The sequence below is a fragment of the Rana temporaria genome, chromosome 11, assembly GCF_905171775.1.
Source record: "Rana temporaria chromosome 11, aRanTem1.1, whole genome shotgun sequence".
NCBI classification, from domain to species: domain Eukaryota; kingdom Metazoa; phylum Chordata; class Amphibia; order Anura; family Ranidae; genus Rana; species Rana temporaria.
Genome location: NC_053499.1, coordinates 145,910,651 through 145,923,588, shown reverse-complemented (window position 1 = coordinate 145,923,588; position 12,938 = coordinate 145,910,651). Strand labels below are relative to the sequence as shown.

The 12,938-nt window shown below is 40.6% G+C and overlaps 1 long non-coding RNA gene across 1 annotated transcript in view; it reads right to left on the bottom strand.

Moving 5' to 3' along the window:
* Nucleotides 1-12,938, bottom strand: part of LOC120917822 — a 340,441-nt gene that overhangs the window by 33,794 nt on the left and 293,709 nt on the right. Inside the window, exon 4 of the long non-coding RNA XR_005744237.1 lies at nucleotides 3,818-3,933. This is a non-coding gene — a long non-coding RNA (uncharacterized LOC120917822). The remainder of the gene's footprint in view (nucleotides 1-3,817; nucleotides 3,934-12,938) is intronic.

The following is a 12,938-nucleotide window of genomic DNA, read 5'->3' as shown; positions in this document are numbered from 1 at the left end:
GTGAGGGATTAGCTCGTGGGGATCACCTTTTCTGAAATCACAGTCTGTAAGCAGGCACTTTCTTTTAAGTCTGGCGGATGCCAGATTTTATTTATACACGGTTTGCAGATTAAAATAAACAAAACAATAAATTAAATCCTTGCCGTCCGGCGCTAAACTAAACAAACAGGATCTCCTCTCTATACAGTGTGGGTCTAGTCCCTGACACCCACAAAACATGTAGTAAAGCAAACCTTTTAGTCCAGCACTCAGCGCTCCCCTCACTCAGGTCCCTTCCTGAGTTTCAAGCCAGAGCCCTGTTGTGCTCTCTTCCTGGACATTTAAAGTCCAGCTGATTGTGGACTCCAGTGGACCCAAACATCCGGACCGGAATCCTAGCCAGGCCCAGAGACTGTAAAACCCGGAATGGATTCCGGTTCAGTCTCTCATGATAGAACGTATGCGAGGTGAAATGTACCTATGATCATGTATCGCACCTCGCATAGCGTCACAATGTCTTTACACTTCCATTGTGTTACAAATATTGCTTGCTGCATTTTTGGTGCACCTACCCGTTGAAATGCATCCAAAACGCAATGCACCCATGTTACGTTTTTGAGTCACATGACCTATGAAAAACACACTATAAGCATAGTAAAATTGTGGAAAAATTGCAGTAAAATTGTGTGTGTCTTCTGCGCCATAATCAGCACCTTTTTTCTCTATCACCATTTTCGTCCGATATGTTTTAGCCACCAAAATGTTGTTGCATCTCTAGTATGTTTGTTCATGCTCAAGAGAAATCAATCTAATGATCAACGTCTTTTGAAGTGAAATGTTGGAAAATGTTCCTTATGCTGGCCACATATGTAGCAATTTGATAGGACAATCAAATTTTCAATTCCATTTTTTTTGTCAAAAATGTAAACCATAAAAATTTATTTTTTGTACCTACCGTGTATTCTGTTTTTTTTTTTTAAGTTAATGTACAGACACAGCACAGTATTACTGTAAATACTGGACAAATGTGTAAGAATGATCGCCACTACTCTCAACCAGCATCTATGAATAAACAGTGTAGCCTCAGCCTACATGTCTCTGCTAGACCATCCTGCTTCAAGCTCCCACCCCAAGACTAAGCCCTAGTCAGTGGGATAAAACGCGTCAGTGGGGCGTGGTCCAGCAGAGATATGTAGGCGGAGACGGCTCTTCACTGTTAATCCACACAGACTGGTCTTGAGTAGTGGTCATTTTTCATACACATTTGTCTGCTCTCTGGATTTGTATTAGGACATGCCGGCATCCTTCTGGGATCCAGGGATACATTCCTGGACCTCATCTAACCTTAAAAGTAAGCAAAAAAATCATATTTTCTTTATTGTCACAAGTCAGTAGAAAGTCTTGCATGTGTGGGAAGTCCAAAAGCAGTCCAACTGATGGTGGGCAAACAATAGGGAAACTAGTAGATGATGAATCTTATTGGAGTCAATTGAACACAGACCGTATGTCCGTGTTCATTCGATCCGATGACAGAAAGAAAAACAATGTTTTCTTCCATCTGCAGAATCGGATCTTTGCGGAGGCGGACGAGATCCGGTGTCAGCGGATGTTCATCCGCTGACATCCGCGATCTCATAGGGACCAATGTATGTCCCTTTTTCATCCGCAAACGGATGGATAAAAAAGCGGACATACGGTCTGCACGAGTGAAAGGGGCCTAATGCCGCGTACACACGATCGGTTAAACCGATGAGAATGGTCTGATGGACCGTTTTCATCGGTCAAAAACGATCGTGTGTGGGCGCCATCGGTTAGTTAACCATCGGTTAAAAAAAATGCAACTTGTTTTAAAATTAACCGATGGATTCCTAACCGATAGGATAAAACAGATCGTTAGTAGGCACGACCATCGGTTAAAAATCCATGCATGCTCAGAATCAAGTCGACACATGCTTGGAAGCATTGGACTTCGTTTTTTTTCAGCACGTCGTTGTGTTTTACGTCACCGCGTTCTGACACAATGTTTTTTTTAACCGATGGTGTGTAGGCACGACAGACCATCAGTCAGCTTCATCGGTTAACTGATGAAAACGGCCAATCGGTCCGTTCTCATCGGATGGACTGATCGTGTGTACGCGGCATAAGACAACCAATCCTGTCTCCATCAATGGACAATAAAGAAATATTGGTTTCTATGGAGTACAAGAAATGTGAAATTGCCCCAAATAAACAACAGAAAAATGCAATCACTTTTGTTGAAATTGCCATGTTTTTTTTTTTTTTTTTTTAATACCACGTCAATTTGATCCTGCAAAAAACTGCCTTGAAACTGTCAATTTATTGCTTAGTTTTGACTTCACAATTGACATAATTTTAGTGATTGATTAAACTTGTGGTTAGTACATTGCTTGGTTTCTGAGAGGTTGGAATTACATTACATATGAAGGCTGTGCTAACTGTTTAGCAGTACTACACAGTGGTTAGTGGTTAGCAGTTCCCAAGTCTAAAGATACCCACAGATGTAATATGGTGGTAAAAAGCAACTGTTTGTGGCATAAATATAAACAATCATAGGTGCATAGTCTAAATGTTTGTGACCTGCAAAGACATACCAGGTTTCACCCTTTACTTTGAGGAAAAATAATAGTAGTCCAAAATAATCCATCGCAGGCTGGTTTTTGCATTTGTGATCATTTAAAGCCCAAGTTTAGAAAAAAACAAAAAAAACAAACAAGGGACATAACTTACCTTCAATTTGAAGAGTCCCCTGTGTATCTTAGCAGAAAACGTCCTAATCCAATGCGCCCCACCATCATAATCTTCCTGTGCAGCGGAGGGTTTATAGAACTGAAAGAGCTATGGCAGGCTAAGAATGAAATGTGATCTAATGGAGGATGGGCAAATGATTGGAAGGCCTTCTCCCTCCATTCATAGATTGTGCTTCATTTTTAAAAGCTGTAGCTTCTTTGAATTGAGGAGCTAGGTGGAAAGGCTGGGCATAGTCGGGCACTCTTGATAAGTGCCTGTCACATCTCCCTCAGTTCAATTAACCCTGCCGCATCAGAATATTATAGCGGTGGAGGTGGGGTGGCATTGGAGGAAGAAAATTCCTGCTAAACCAGGACACAGTGCCAAAAGGGACATATCACCTTAAGGGTAAGTAGTATCCCTTGTGCTGATTTCTTTATTTTTTTCATTTTAAACTCAGCAGTTAGGGCTGACTGTGCTGTCTAAAATACAGATGGGGAAAACCTCTGCACATCTGTATATGAAATATGATCTAGGACATGTAAAACTGTCATATCCAACATTTCAGCAAATTATTATAATTGCCTTAAAATATGTATTTACATCACACGTTATTTTGATTCCATTTTACAATGGCTAGAGACTATTAGTAATTACTCCCAAATTGTCATTTATATAATTTAGGATCATAAGGGTCCCCTCCATTATCCCACAATCAGGACAATGGAAACAGATAGTCTGAGAAAAATGAGCTCTGATAAGAGATTGTCTAGCTGTAGGGATAATATACAGAGTATGTGTTATTAACAGCCACATAAATCACTGAAAGCATATTTCCAAAGCAGGGACAAGCAGCATATGCACTACACCACATGATCATTTGAGGGGGTACAAGACACAAATATAAGGAAGACGATTATCAGCATGTTAATAGTGAAAAGTTGAGTAATGTTTACACCAAAAAGTTTTGCTTCTTGCAAAAACAGAATTGCAGGGAAAAAAAACCTTTCCCTCATAGAAGAAAGCATCCTATGTGTGCACAATTTAATCCATCCCTTGACACCCATTCAACCATGGGAACAGTACTTACCCGCCTGATGAGCAACAAGATTGCTGAACTTCTGATTCCTTAGACGCCTTTTCACTCCCTCAAATGCTGGTTAGCAGTCAAATAGCAGCACATGGATATTCATGTCCTCTGACCTCCTGTAAGCATATTTGCAGGGTTAGAAAGAGAGCATTGTGATATGCAATAGACCACTGGCTAGCTAAGAGGGCTGCCCCCTCTGCTCCACACACTATTCGGAAATGATTTTAGCTAGGCTATTAAAGGAAGACAATATAGATACAGATCTGAGTATGTACCTGCTTTACTTAACGTGTTACTAAACCAGGACCCTGCATTCAATATAACTAGTCTCCCACAGTACACAGAACATGGACATCTTATTATTTCCGTGAATAAAAACTTCTAAATTCCTTTTCTCATCAGCAGTATATAGCAGTCTTGTGACTTCTATCAGTGTCTGGTTAAAGTTTGTAGGAGTTTTCATTCTCCCCTGATTGTCCTATGAGGCTTCAGAACCCCTGACCCTCTGTCTAGAAAGTGCCAATTGGCCTTGTGCTGATCACATGCACTCTCCCACTCCCCCAAGAAGAAATCAAACTCTAAAAATAAATAAATTGGGGACTGTGGAAGAAGGGGAGGATCAGATAAGACAGGATGCAGAGGATGAATCCCTTAGCAGTTAGTACTCACTGTGGAAGTACTAAAACCAACGGCCACAACGCCATACTCCTACTGCTTGACCTCTCTGTGGACTTTGATACTGTTGAACACTTGCTCCTTCTCAATAAACTCTATTCCCTTGGCCTCCATGATTCTGCTCTATCCTGGTTCTCCTACTTATCACAGCGCTTCTTCAGTGTTACCTACCCTACAACTCTGTCTCCTCCTCTCCATTGCCCCTGTCTGTGGGGGTCCCCAAAAGCTCTGTTCTTGGACCCCTTCTTTTCTCCTTCTACACCTCCTCCCTTGGTCACTTGATAACCGCCTACGGTTTCCAAAACCATCTATACGTCGATGACACCCAAATCTATTGGTCTGCATCTCACCTAATTTCTTCAGTCTAACTGACATATCAGCATGGATGTCACACTACTTGTTTAAGGCTCCATTTACACCTTGGAATTCTGTTTTGTGAGCGGAATCGCCGCAATTCTGCACACAATTTGGAAATGTCGCTAAATGGCGGGAAGCCCCTATGATCCCCGCTATTTTGAATGGCACCAAATCACGCCGCAATTTTGCTGTCATTGTCGCCCAACGAATTGCGGTAAACACGTGCACACAGAATCGCGGGACGCCCTACGCCCAAAAGAAGTTAAGGTGTGAATAGCGCCTAAACTAAATCTCACTAAAACAGAGCTGGTAATATTCCCCCCTGCCCCCCTCCACGACTTTTCCATCAAATTAAATAACGCAATCATCAATCCCTCCCCTCGTGCCAGGGTATTACATGTAATCCTAGACTCTGACCTGTCCTTTTAGTCCCAAATCCAATCACTGTCAAAGCTTGTATACTTCACCTTCGTAAAACATCTCTAAAATACGCCCCTTTTTAACAAATGAAACCATCAAGCTTCTCATTCACTTGTTATTTCTCGCCTAGACCAGGGTTTCTCAACTCCAGTTCTCAAGGTGCCCCAACAGGTCATGTTTTTAGGATTTCCCTAAGATGAAACAGCTGTGGTAATTACCAAGGCAGTGAAACTGATCAAATCAACTGTGCAAAATAATGGAAAGCCTGAAAACATGACCTGTTGTGGCGCCTTGAGGACTGGAGTTGAAAAACACTGGCCTAGACTATTGCAACTCTCTTCTCATTGGCCTACCTCTCCATAGGCTACCCCTACTTTATCATGAATGCTGCTGCTGGACTTATTCACCTTGCCAACCGCTCTGTGTCTGCCACCCCTCTTCACTAATCCCAAATACTAACCACAACATACAAAGCCATTCACAACTCTGCCCCGAGCTACATCACTAATCTTGTCTCCAAATATCACCCAAACCGTCAGCGGCGGTGCGTTCATAGTGGGTGCAGGAGTGCCACCCCCTCTCTCCCCTGCGCCGTCACTCAAGTGTACAGTACATAGAGATTCATGCATTGCATGAATCTCTATGTATTGTCGCCACTGCCGCCCACTATTCAGATAGCCGGCCCCCTGGTGAGCGCTGGCAATCTGAATAACAGCAGTTTGATGGCGTTTGGAAGTGCCTATCAGAGCCAGCGGGTTTGATGGGCACGGTGGCTGCCTTTGATGGGCATAGTGGCTGCGTTTGATGTTTTTTTTTTGTTTGTTTGTGCCCCCCACCCCCTTCCCCTCAAAATTTTGAGCACCAGCCGCCACTGCAAACCGTCCTCTATGCTCCTCTCAAGCTCCCTGGTCTCTTCATCCCATACTCATCTAAAGGATTTCTCCAGAGCCTCTCTCATCATTAAATTGTAAGCTCTTCTGAGCAGGGCCCCATTTAATCCTCTTGTATTTTATTGTATTGTAACTGTATTGTCTCTCTTTTATATTTTAAAGTGCTGCATAAACTGTTGGCGCTATAACAATTCTGTATTATAATAATAATAATAATAATAATAATAATATTATAACAAGCATGCTTTACTGCATATACAGACTGATTTTACTGTTGTAGGCTTAGTAACACTTTAATTACATCTTATGTTTTAATAGATACAAAACTGATAAGGTGTCTGCAGCACATCATTGCTTTGGACCATGTATAATGTGTGTCAGCACAGCCAATTGTAGTCTCCACCAGGATGACAATGCAGGAGAAAGATTAGGAGGTAGAGATGGAGTCACCTCATCAAGTTTAAAAAAAAAACACGTTATTGAAAAAAAAATTGCACAAACTAATTATACTTGTCGATATAGTCGCAAAGTACTATACAACAAACAATGTATACAAAAGGGAATTTTTACAGCACTGGAGTATCAAAGTCTGTAAACACCATAACATGTTAACGCTCATATGACTTGTTCAATCTTCTCAAATTTACAGCACAATGTATACTATGATCTAATTGGTATTGCTGAATCTTGGCTTCATTCTTATCATGACTGGGTTATTAATATTCCTGGCTATGCTCTCTTTTACAGGGTAAAACAGAGGGGTAGTGGTGTATGTCTCTATGTGAGAAGTGATCTCAAAGTGAGTGTGAAAGAGGAACTAGTTGATGGAGAGTGTGACGAGTCTGAAGCAGTCTGATACACACCTGGCCCTGAGACACGCTTGTGGTTCTACCAAACGCCAAGCGGTCTTTGCCCAAATTACCCTCTTGCTGCTGGCATAGCCTTACCGGTTACCTCCAGCTGCGCATGTGGCTTTTATCTCAATTGCCGTTTATTACCAGATAAGTCCCTGGGCCCTCTCCTTTCAACACCTTTATACAGCAAACACAGGTTCCTTTCTGCGCTGGGGCAAATTGTTACACCTGGCCCCCATGTGAGATTGTCTCTCCACGTTGGACCTATGCTCCCCCAGCGAGTTGATACTCTGTGCACAGAATAAAATCTCCTGACGAAGCTACTACAGTAGCAAAACTAGTAGAGATGAGATCGTGACTTATATGATAAATACGGTAATAGTTATTAATATTATTAAATACGGTAATAGTTATTAATATTATTAAATACGGTAATAGTTATTAATCAGCTCGGTGGCCCGGGAAAGTGGGACTCACCTTTCTTTTTCAGCGTGACTGTTTATTAGTAATAATAAAATAGATTGTTTTATTTTAGCTAGGAGACATGGGAATAAGCCAAAGAACACAAATGATCAATCAATGAATTTTAGAGCTATTCAGGAAATGCTGCAACCAACCTACCTTATTCTCCTCAGTTTTGCAATGCAGCCAGCTTTAGCAGAATTATCAGAGTATATTCAGACTTTCTGTACAACCTCCCTCTCATAGTCTAATACAGTAATGGGGAACCTTGTCACTCCAGATGTTTTGGAACTACATTTCCCATGATACACAACTACACTGGAGAGTGCATGAGCATAATGGGAAATGTAGTTCCAAAAAACATCTTTGGTGCCAAGGTTCACCATCACTGGTCTAATGTGTGTTGTTGGAGCATCAATGGGCTCAGAGAAAAGGCAGTGCTGGAACCAAACACACTAGCTGACAATACTGACTATGCGGATATGCTGGCCAATGCTGTTCAGCCCGTTGCACTGAAACTGTTCAGGAACTTCTACTGGATAGTGTGGTCAACTGTAGTGACTGCAGCCTACATTTAAGAGGTCAGTCTACCCAACAGAGATACTGCAGTGTTGACTTGAAAGGGTAGGATCATAGTGGAGGGTACCACTAGCTTGCCTAGAACCACATTCTGCTGTATATCCTCTTTGAACTGAAATCTCACTTTTGGATGGACTGACTCTTTGGGACAATGATCTGCTCAGTAGCCAGCAATATCTTGTCACCCTCTACCAAAGTTTGTTCAGCCTTTCAGCAAACATGGGCTTGACCATATCTGTTAAGCCATGGCATATAAGATAAATGCAATATGTTCTATGATTCTTTCCAATAGAAAAGAGACAACTAAGAAAATAAGGGGCATAAGTGGTCATATCTTGGATAAATATGAGGGGCTAAGGGTCTTAAATCTGATTTTGGCAACCATAGTCCCTCCAGCTGCCAGCATGTTCTCTGTGGAAGTAAACATATATGGCCCTACAAGCGGTTATCTATCAAGGTTTGCAAAGTTTCATCTTGTGTATAGGAGATAAGAACTATGGGTATGAAATGACAGTTCCACGCAGACCTACCAATATACCTACTCATAATTGCAGCAAAAAAAAAAACATGGTGCTTATCATCAGATCAGGAGATATTTAGGGTATGTTTGGGCTATTGCATATAAAAAAAATCCTTCTACGCTCCTTGGCCCTGAAGGTACCAATTTTGTCTTTTTTCAGCTCAAGTCCTATTATTCTCCACGCAAGAAGGGTGATGCTGGATGCATAGCATTGCATACAGACATGATACAAGACTGAATATCTGCTTGGTCAGAATATTGTTTGGAGGTCATGTCCAACATGAATATGCTTTTGCATACACTTTTACAGGTAAAAGAGTTCACAAATCTGAATTTCAAATTTGGATTTAGCTGCAGTTCAGCATTATAAGATTAAACTATAACACAAATAAGGCAACAAAAACTTTATTTAAACATTAATTATAAATGGTTGGCTCTAAAGAGTTCACAAATCTGAATTTCAAATTTGGATTTAGCTGCAGTTCAGCATTATAAGATTAAACTATAACACAAATAAGGCAACAAAAACTTTATTTAAACATTAATTATAAATGGTTGGCTCTAAGGCAGGCAGCCATAGTTAACTATCAATGTAACTTAATTTATATACATAAACCAAATTGGCTGGGACAAGTTTTGTCAAAGACATGATCATCTTGTACATTCGGGTGAAGCTGAACATTAGTTGAAGTTCTCCACTATCCATGACAAGTGTCTACAATCACGTTACACTAAACAGTTAAATGGACATAAATATAAGATATCTGCAATCCAGAATCTAAAGTTCTTTTGGTAGTGGATCGGTATGGAGATTCTATATTTGGTTCAGAAGCGTGAGGGTTAAGAGCCTGTAAAGGGGGTGGAGAAGGGAATCCCAGCCTGGAACATGAGACCGTTCAGCTGAAAAGGAAGGTTTCAGACATAATGATGCAGCCCAGCACACAGTGTGTCTGGATGAGAAAGTCACTTATGGGCTGGGAGGAATCTCTACATTTCCTATAGGGAAGACCTATACCATGTTCATTACTCTGGCCTGCCGGGTAAGTGGTCAGTGCCCAGATGGGCATTTTTTGCTGTTCCTGCTATCTGTCTGGCCTTCAGCAGGTTCCTGTCAACTGAGATGGTGCACAGTGATAGTTTGTATAGATGCAATAAGTTCTGTTCTATAAGTTCTTCTGTTGGAGGTACCTGTACAAGGTGAAACCTGGCCGGTGATCATAGAGTTAATTCCATTAGGCTGAGACTCTTCTCTAAGTTCTCTCACTTTTGATAGCTGCAGTTATCTGTTGTCTAGGCTCCAGGAATGACAGATTTAGAAGGTTTAACACATTGTGTGCTGCAGTTGGCAGTCAGTGTTAAGGCAGGTACTTGGATGTCTCAAAGCAACTTTCCGCTGGCACTGCCAGTTGGGGATTGGCAGTGCTCTGTGTCAGCAGTGAAATTTGTGCATGCTGCAGCTGCCGGGAAACCTGCGAGATGTCGGGAAACCTGCGAGCTGTCATCTGTCTCTGAGATATTCTTCCCACAACAGCGACTATAAACTTTTAACTGTGTTGCTGCCGAAGTGAGCCAGTCTCTGTACTGTCACTGTTTTTAGCGAGGACTGTGATTCATTGTGAAGGAATGTAAAAATGTGCACAAATTCTCTTGTTAACACATAAATTGCAGTGTTCATTATGTGTAGGTTTTGTGAAGCTGACATGTCCAACTTATGCCTTACACATTAGATGATGAAAATAATCTGTGCCTGGAGGTGTGAAAAGTTTTCCACACTGTAAGAGAATGAATGGGGCAACTGCCACCATCTTAGTGGGGGTGATTTACTAAAACTGGTGCAAACAGAATCTGGTGCAGCTGTGCATGGGAACCAATCAGCTTCAAACTTCAGCTTGTTCAATTAAACTTTGACAATAAAACCTAGAAGTTGATAGGTTACTATGTACAACTGCACCAGATTCTGTGTGCACCAGTTTTAGTAAACCCCCCCACACAATGTTTTAAGTCAAAGTTCTGTCATTGCACAGAGCATTTTACACAAAACGTGTAACTTTGATACCATCTAACAGGCAGCATCAGATATTATTGAGAAGTCACCATTTTGACCTAGGGCAGTCAGCGAGAGTTGGAGCTATGTGAAGCTGTCAAACTAGAGCCACGTGTTCAGGCAGAGCTGAAATGCCCTCAGGCTGAATGGCCATGTTTACATGTCAAAAAGGAACCAATGGCAGCAAGAGCCAATTAAGATCTGAAGGAGGAGATCCAGACTGAAAAAAACAAGACTACATGTGCTGTTTATTGAATAAGTAAAATGAATAGGACAGCTTTGCCTTACTTGATTGACTTTTTTTTTCATACAGAATTATGAGCTATGCATAATAAGTCTAATAGTTATTATCCACCAATATCTAGCTGTATAAATAATTATTTCCCATAATTATATCATCATTAGCGTAGATTACTCACTTATACTGCATATAGGCCTTTATAGAGAATTATTCTCCATTGAATCTTCACAATGCCGTGTGCAAGGTGTCCCAGAATACAATATATAATAAACGCTTGTGCAGTGGATAGGACACATCTGCACACTACCAGGCCATTGGCGTAGATATTTTGGAATACATGCAATGGATGACGTGCTATGAATGACGCACTGTGAATGATTACTATTGCTTTTTCCCTTGGGTCTAATAAAACAAAATCACACGGCCTACTTTTGGCACAAAACTATTGATGATAATGTGTTGGCCTATTGATCCCACCTGCCGCCCAATTTATTTCCTGTAATACATACCCAGAAGTCAACTTAAGTGGCTTATTCAATAAAGATGTCCAAAGTGCCATTACCCCAAGAAATAAATTGACAATCATTATTATTGCTTTAGGCTTATGAAACGAAGGTCTAACTGCTAAAGAAGTCTGCCCTGTGCATATTGTCTCTATCTTCAGTATCAAACGTAGAATGTTATGTTTTTTTACAAGGCAAAGAGCAGAAAATGTTATCAGCCAATAAGAAATGATCTGTATGCTGAGTGTAATTCTTTGCATTAAGTAGAAGTTGACATTAATTTTACTGTAATTTTTATTATACAATTTCAGTGAGTTCCAGTGGTCATTTAATAATTAGAATTTTACTATCATATCTGCCTTCCCTTTCTACTGGGTGTGGACCAGCTTGCTGCCAAAATGATAAATAACTGTGAGAATTGTATACTCTGCAATATATAAAACTTACTGCAGGACATACAAGAACTGAAACTACAGTACACGTCTCTCTTGAATTTAAACCTGGAGCCAAACATAAGGGACTTCCTGTAGCTCAGTGATCCCCTAAACTTCATATTGTCTCCCTGAACAGAACTTTGGCGTTTTACGCTAGAAAACTTATATCTTTCAATGAAGACATGCAGGTGCATGAACTTTTACATACATTACAACAGGATATTCATCTACTGCATGACAGCTAATGTGTGATCCGCCAGCTGGTCTCCGTTCAGAACTTCATATACAGCAAAGGTCATTTAGCATCATATTAAACAGTTATAAAAAGATATTCAAAAGCTGACTGGGCAATGTTTGTAACATTTTGGTAAAATGTAGATTTTATTTAGCAAAGATATAAAATCCTGCTTGGTGTTCATATGTATGTGCTTGCTGATTTGAGGTGCCTAAGGGTGTTTGGATCTTGCCTGCGCCATGTTGTACAGTTGGTCAGTCTACCATTGTAGGTGGATGTGGCACCAAAGATACAAGTTGATTATCTTCTTTCATAGAATTACTGGACAAGCTGTCTATGGAAAATATTTCTCCCTAGGTCCTTCATTTGTAAGATCTTCTGTTCCAAGAAGCTCTTGGAGTGGTTTATTGGAATCTCTTGGAACTAACATTTTTAATGTATATGTTATTAAACTGTTTCACATACATCTGTGTATAATTTATGAATGGTTGCCATAAAATCTGTACACAGAAAAAAACATTGTGTATTCATTTCCCATCTATTCAGCTTGTGATCCTCTAGACACAGTTGCCCAGACAATAAAACTACTAGACCTACAGATCTATTATAGCTACAGAAACAGTACTAATCTCTGTTCCAGGTTCTCCTCATTCAGGCTCAGAAATACTAGCTTCCACATGTTCTCTCCTCATTGAGGCCTTGCAATACTCTCTTCTCTAGGTTCTCCTCATTGAGGATCAGTAGAACTAGCTTCTCTAGGTTCTTCTCATTCAGGTTCAGTAACACTGGCTTGTCTAAGTTTTCCTTATTTAGGTTCAATAATACTAGGTTCTCCTCATGTAGGCTCAGTAATACCTCTTTAGGTTCTCCTTATTTAGGCTCAGTAATACTAATTTCACTAGGATTT